A 6,194-nucleotide genomic window follows, 5' to 3' on the forward strand; every position below is an offset into this window, starting at 1 on the left:
CTTTTCTCTGTGGGTAAAGCACACTTAGTTATGTTTCATTAAAAAACTACATCAAAATGTATCGCAACACATATTTAGAGTTAATCTTGGACAAAACTGATCATATCTCAACGAGGTAAATGTGTTTTTGACAGGTTCACATAGATCCACGAGATCCAGGAAGAAGAGGCAGTCATCACTGCTTGAAGCCGAAGGAGACTGTGCCTTGCACGACTAGAGTGTACGTGGACATGGGTCCATGTGACAAGACTCCAGCTATACTGTAGGGAAGAGAGCAGGTCCCAAACACTGCTGGAATGCCTGGTAAGAATAAAAATTGTTATATACACAGCACATAATAGAGAGATATCAACATCAATAGAAGACATTTTTTGTAGTTTGTAATAATGTACAATAAAGTTTTACCTTTAAAATGTAATTAACTAACAGAAATATGATAGATTTGGTGCATGTCGAATCGCAACTATGCAAGATACACTTCATTTTTACTTAGTCCCTGAATAGAAAATTGTAGTGATTTTATGTGATTTGTAGTTACACTATAAATGTTTCTCTGAAAATAAGTGTCTCTTTCTTGTCTTATCATTTGGAGGAGTAATAGCAACATTCTCTGTCTTTAAAATAACCCATACATTTGCTTTACACCACTAAACACATTTTCACAGTCCACATGATGTTCTGAAGCATAGTATTAAAGTAGAAGATGTCACGATGACAGTCGTGACTGTCGTTCCCTGTGTTTCCCTGTGTTTTCCCCATTCTTGTGTTGTGCACTTGTCTCTGTCTGTGTGGTGGGCGTGGCACATTTCCCTGACTCTGCCTGGTTAATCACTGAAGCACACCTGCCGTTCCTCAGCACCTGCCTTCAATCAACCCATCACTCTGACGGCATAAAAACCCTGGCCTTTCTCCCAGTGGTCGTCAGATCGTTTGTTCAGCCACCGTGGTAGCTAACGTCCAGATTGACTTTAACTATTGTTCTTTGTGATTCCTGTTGAATTAGAAAATAAATCCTTGTTTTTCACTTGACGTCGTCTGAGCCTGCATTTGGGTCATTTCCAGTTTAAATCATGAAATACTTTGTGACTTGAAATATTCTGTTGAAACTGTTGGATTTGTCTTTTAGGTCTCTCTATAGACATGATTTGACCTGGTATGTGTGTGTTGACTACAGCTCCTTGCGGTCAGAACGTCACCACAGAAGATGGCGTGACCTTGCCACCCTGAAAGACAGGTGCCTGGATCGTACCAGCCATCATGGCCTGCTACCTGTTGGTGGCCAACACACTTCTGGTCAACCTTCTAATAGCTGTCTTCAAGTATGTCAAACTATATCAGTAAATATATAGTACATAAATACATCAGTATATATTAATATTTAATCATTTCCCTCTCAATTGCAGCAAATGATAAAAAAACTGTGCTGTTATTTTGCTATTATGCTCCATTTGTAGGCTTTAACCCTTGTGCGGTCCTTCGCATTTTTGTACACACCGTTTGTCCTTGCAATAATTTTCATCTTGTCCCAGAATATGAGTATTAATGAATATGAGGAAAAGTTGGCACAAGTCATGCAGTACAGGAACATGCACACGCACGCACACACACACAGACACAAAGACATATTGTCACCTAGACCCGAAGGACTTTACAAGGGTTAAATTCACTCATTCAAGTTTCACAGCTTTGTGATTGGTCAGATTTTTCTAAATATTCCAAAAACAAATTTAAGCTGAATCTTTTTTCAATTTTTTAAATCTGAGTAATAAATCAAATGAAAAACAGTTTTTACTTTTACAGCAAAAGCTCCAGAAAATGTACTGTGCAACATCAGTTTAGTGTTGTAGTTCTATCCCCCCTGCAGTAATCTTGTTGTACAAGTTCCATGAAGTTAATTTGAGAATTGCAACAGTTTGTGCTGGTTTTACAGATTAGAGAGACTTCTAATCTCTGCACAGATCCTGACTTTTTTTTTTGCTTGTATGAGACTGATGCCATTTCACAAACCCTTGCTTTGTCTTTCGTCTCAGTAACACGTTCTTCGAGGTGAAATCCATCTCCAACCAAGTTTGGAAGTTCCAGCGGTACCAGCTCATCATGACCTTCCACAAGCGGCCAGTTCTTCCTCCTCCACTCATCCTCATCAGTCACATCACTATGGTGCTCAAGCATCTGTGCTGTCGCTGGCATAAGCAGGCTGAAGATGAGCAGGACTATGGGCTGAGTATGTGATGTTTCCGCCATAAGGATACTAAACGAACAGCCTCATCTTCACAGTCAAAACAACTTTATCATAGTGCAAACCAGGTTGATACTAGTCTTAGAAATGTCCAACTTTGCCCACAGAGCTTTTCATCACTGAGGACGAGTTGATGAAAGTCCATGACTTTGAGGAGCAGTGTATCAAGGAGTACTTCAGAGAGAAAGATGACAGGTTTCACTCATCAAATGATGAGCGGATCAGAGTTACTTCTGAAAGGTCTGGCCCACTACACTATATCCTGTCGCACTGTTCAGTACAGCACATTGTGTCTTATGCAGGAAAGAATATTTTCCGGACTATAAGGCGCACTTAAAATCTTTTAATTTTCTCAAAAATCAACAGTGCGCCTTACTGTCCTCAAACCAATTTTATAAAGCCACAACCACACAGTGCATCACACATGATGGCACACAACTGAAGCACACTGGGAGCCAACAATGACATTTAACTCTGTTAATTAACAATTAGAAGATGCTCAACAACAGTTGTTACAGTATGGTTGTATAACCCAAATCCATGCAACATCGTGTCATGCCTCCCAACACCCGAAGAATCTTTGTTGTGTTTTTGTGTCGTCGATGTATGGTACGATGTAGGACAACTCGATTTTTTTTCGTGGTCAAAAACTCAGCAGTTCACATTTGACTACGTGTACCATTTCGTGGACTATTGTGGCCATCTGGCTGGTGCGACTTATACTCCAGAGCCACTTATATATGGTTTTTTTTCTTCTTCATTATGCATTTTCTGGCTGGTGTGTGTCAGGTCTGTCTCTTCCTGCTGTCTGCTGTGTGGGGTAATTTGTTATCACACTCACACGTGCCTGCAATTAGCCCCACTTATGTCACCTGGTGCTCCCTGTATATATACCCCTCTCCCTCATTCTGGCCTGGTGGGATCATTAATTAAGCGACTGTTTGCGTGTGTGAGCGCTGTATCGTTCGTGCCAGCGTTGTGTCGAGCTTTTTGTTGTAGCTGTTCCTAGTCGGTTCCTGAGCAAGCCTGTTGCTGTGCTAAACTCTGTTCGTGTTCTCAGCTCTGCTCGACTTTGCCTATGCTTCTGTCCTGGATTTTGGAATTTTAAATCTAGAAATAAACTACCTGTTCCAGTCCTGCATTTGGGTCCATGCCATGTCGATGGCCAATCGTGACAAAAATAGTGACAACTGACTCTGGAGGGGCGAACAACAACAACAGTGCCCTCCTGTGTCTTAGGTCTAACTTAGGTCACTACCCTTTTCCACAAATCTCCGTCCCTATTGATCTGCGATTCCATGCGCGCCCATCTCACCGATATTGTCCAAACCCAAGCGAAGAAAACTAATTCGGGGCTTGCCGTTCATTGATATTGTGCCTTATAATGCAATGCGCCTTATGGTCCGAAAAATATGGTAATACGACAAAAACCATATTTAAACCCAGAACAATGTCAATTTTTTTCATCATGAAAAATGTACTTATTTGATATTCACAAATTGTACCCACTATACTTTACAAATACAACTTGGTAAAGTGCTCAGTGAGTGGTCCTGGATGTGCACCATTAGTACCCTAGAGCAGTGGTGGTCAAACCTTTTGGCTAAGAGGCCAAAATGAGATTCTAAATTTGATTGACAGGCCGTTTCAGTATTGGTTGGTGTAGAATACTGGAGAAAATAATTAAAATAAAATGTGTAGGAATTAATCTAAACTTTCAAAGATAATTTGGCACATTTGTTGTCATTTAGTAGCATCAACAGAAATGACATATGATTCATTGTAATGCATGAAACAGAATGATTTACATCAGTCTTTACCATACCTTGTACTAGTGTTTGGTGGGCCAGATTAGAAAGCCCAGTGGGCTGTAGTTTGCCCAGTGGGCTGTAGTTTGCCCAGCTCTGCTGTAGACACTCAGTTATTTGAGGGTTGGAGTCACACAGTGTTTCATGTTCTTCCCTGTTCAACAACAGGGTGGAAAACATGGCAATCCGTCTGGAGGAAGTCAATGAGAGGGAACACTTCATGAAGGCCTCCCTGCAGACTGTTGATATCCGTCTGGCACAAATGGAGGAGGAAATTGGTCGAATTGCTGGAGCGTGTGACAGAGGTTGAACGAAGCGAGGTCAACAAGGTGCGTTCAAGGACTTCGTCTGACTGCACAGACTCTGCGTACATACTCTGCCAGGTTGAGTGTCCAGATGCAGCCAACATCCTACGCCAAAGCAGCTTCAACAGCACAGAGGGGAACACGTATCGTCTGCAGGAGGTGCTGGAAGGAACCGCAGAAGGGTCAGTGTCCTCTCCCTCTCCTACCAGCATGGGCACACGGACAAGAACTTTATCAGTATGTCAGCAGCACTGCCCGTCTTCATGCATTGATATCTATGTCTCCGCTTCTGAGGTGGTGGGCCCAGCAGAGGTTTTCCTGGATCCTCTGCTTGTAATCCCTACGCTCCAGAGAGACAGCTCACTGCAGTCAGATATCATGGAGATGGTGCTGACAGGGGGCTGGGACTTCAGCAGCACCATCACCAGTGGTTTGGGTGACAGGCACTCAGAGGGCGGAGCAGGCAGCAGTGGAACAAATGGAAGTGTCTTTGACGACAGTGCGACCGCTGATTTGTCGTTATGCTCGGCCCACCTTTTACCAGACACGACCTTACCTCTGTGGGACATGGAGCCGTCATCGCCCCCATCAGCGGGTCTGCTCGAACGTTCAAAGAGCAGCCGATACCTGTCCACGGTCGGCACTTCGTTCCTGGAGGAACCTCCTCTGGTCAAATCTCACAGCCTTATGTTTACATCGAGAGGCTGCTACGGTGGCCTGGGGGTGGGAGTCCAGGTAAAAGCAGCAGAGTACACCAGCATCACTGACTGCATCGACACACGCTGTGTCTCGAGTCCGTACACACCTGTAGAGCACTCACATTCCCCAGGAGCGTCCATCTCATTCACTTTTGACAAACAGACATTGCTTCCTCTTACCCAGAGCGAGAGACTGAGCTCAGTCACACCGAGTCTGACCCAGAGGACCCAGAGTACCCTGAGGACCTGCTTCCAGCTCCCGATACCCCTCGCCTCAGGCTCCGTGGCGAGTTTAGGGGGGCCCCTCTCTGCTCCCCCTTCTCCAAGTTGGAACGAGCAAACAAACTTTTTGAATCCAGTAAGAAGTAATGTTTTGAAACCAGCAGATTCAGCCCCTGGTGTTTGACTTCTGTGTCTGCTATACTTCCTGGGTTTAGTGTTTATATAATGTTTATTATTCCCAAGTCTCCCAAGTCTTATAAACGGGCTTTAATTCTGACTTTCTTTTGCAGCCAGCAGAATCACCGCCCTGCTGGCCACTCCCCAGAGCTGCGACATCAAAATAGAGGAACAATTTTTTTCATGGGTCTAGTTTGTGGTAGGGTAGCACCATCATTTTGTCAGTTTTTGTTTATGCATTTATCCTTGTAAATGCAAAATGTCACTTGTGTCAAGAATTTTTACAGTTACGTTACATTAATGGCACATACATAACAATGTCTCGATGTGGAGGAGCAGCGGCTCTACTTTGAGCTCCTCTCGTGTGACAGAGGTCCTCACCCTATCTCTCTGCCAGCGCTCTGCCACCCTGCGGAGAAAGCTCATTTCAGCCGCTTGATCCGGGATCTCGTTCTTTCGGTCATGACCCAAAGCTCATGACCATAGGTGAGGGTAGGAACGTAGATTGACCGGTAAATCGAGAGCTTCGCCTTTCGGCTCAGCTCCTTCTTCACCACAACGGACCGATACAGCGACCGCATTACTGCAGCCGCCGCACCGATCCGCCTGTCAATCTCACGCTCCATCCTACCCTCACTCGTGAACAAGACCCCAAGATACTTAAACTCCTCCACCTGAGGCAGGACTTCCTACCCAACCCGAAGGGTGCAAACCACCTTTTTCCGGTCGAGAACCATGGCCTCGG

At 44.4% G+C, this 6,194-nt stretch overlaps 1 protein-coding gene and 1 pseudogene across 3 annotated transcripts in view; one reads left to right on the forward strand and one right to left on the reverse strand.

Annotated features, from left to right (window-relative positions):
* LOC103397179 (transient receptor potential cation channel subfamily M member 3-like) overlaps window positions 1-5,419 on the forward strand; it is a 17,248-nt pseudogene extending 11,829 nt beyond the window's left edge.
* Window positions 1-6,194, reverse strand: part of LOC103397188 (glutamine--fructose-6-phosphate aminotransferase [isomerizing] 1-like) — a 561,006-nt gene that overhangs the window by 187,653 nt on the left and 367,159 nt on the right. The gene's annotated exons all lie outside the window — the stretch shown is intronic.

This window comes from Cynoglossus semilaevis, chromosome W (genome assembly GCF_000523025.1).
Source record: "Cynoglossus semilaevis isolate Cse_v1.0 chromosome W, Cse_v1.0, whole genome shotgun sequence".
NCBI classification, from domain to species: Eukaryota; Metazoa; Chordata; class Actinopteri; order Pleuronectiformes; family Cynoglossidae; genus Cynoglossus; species Cynoglossus semilaevis.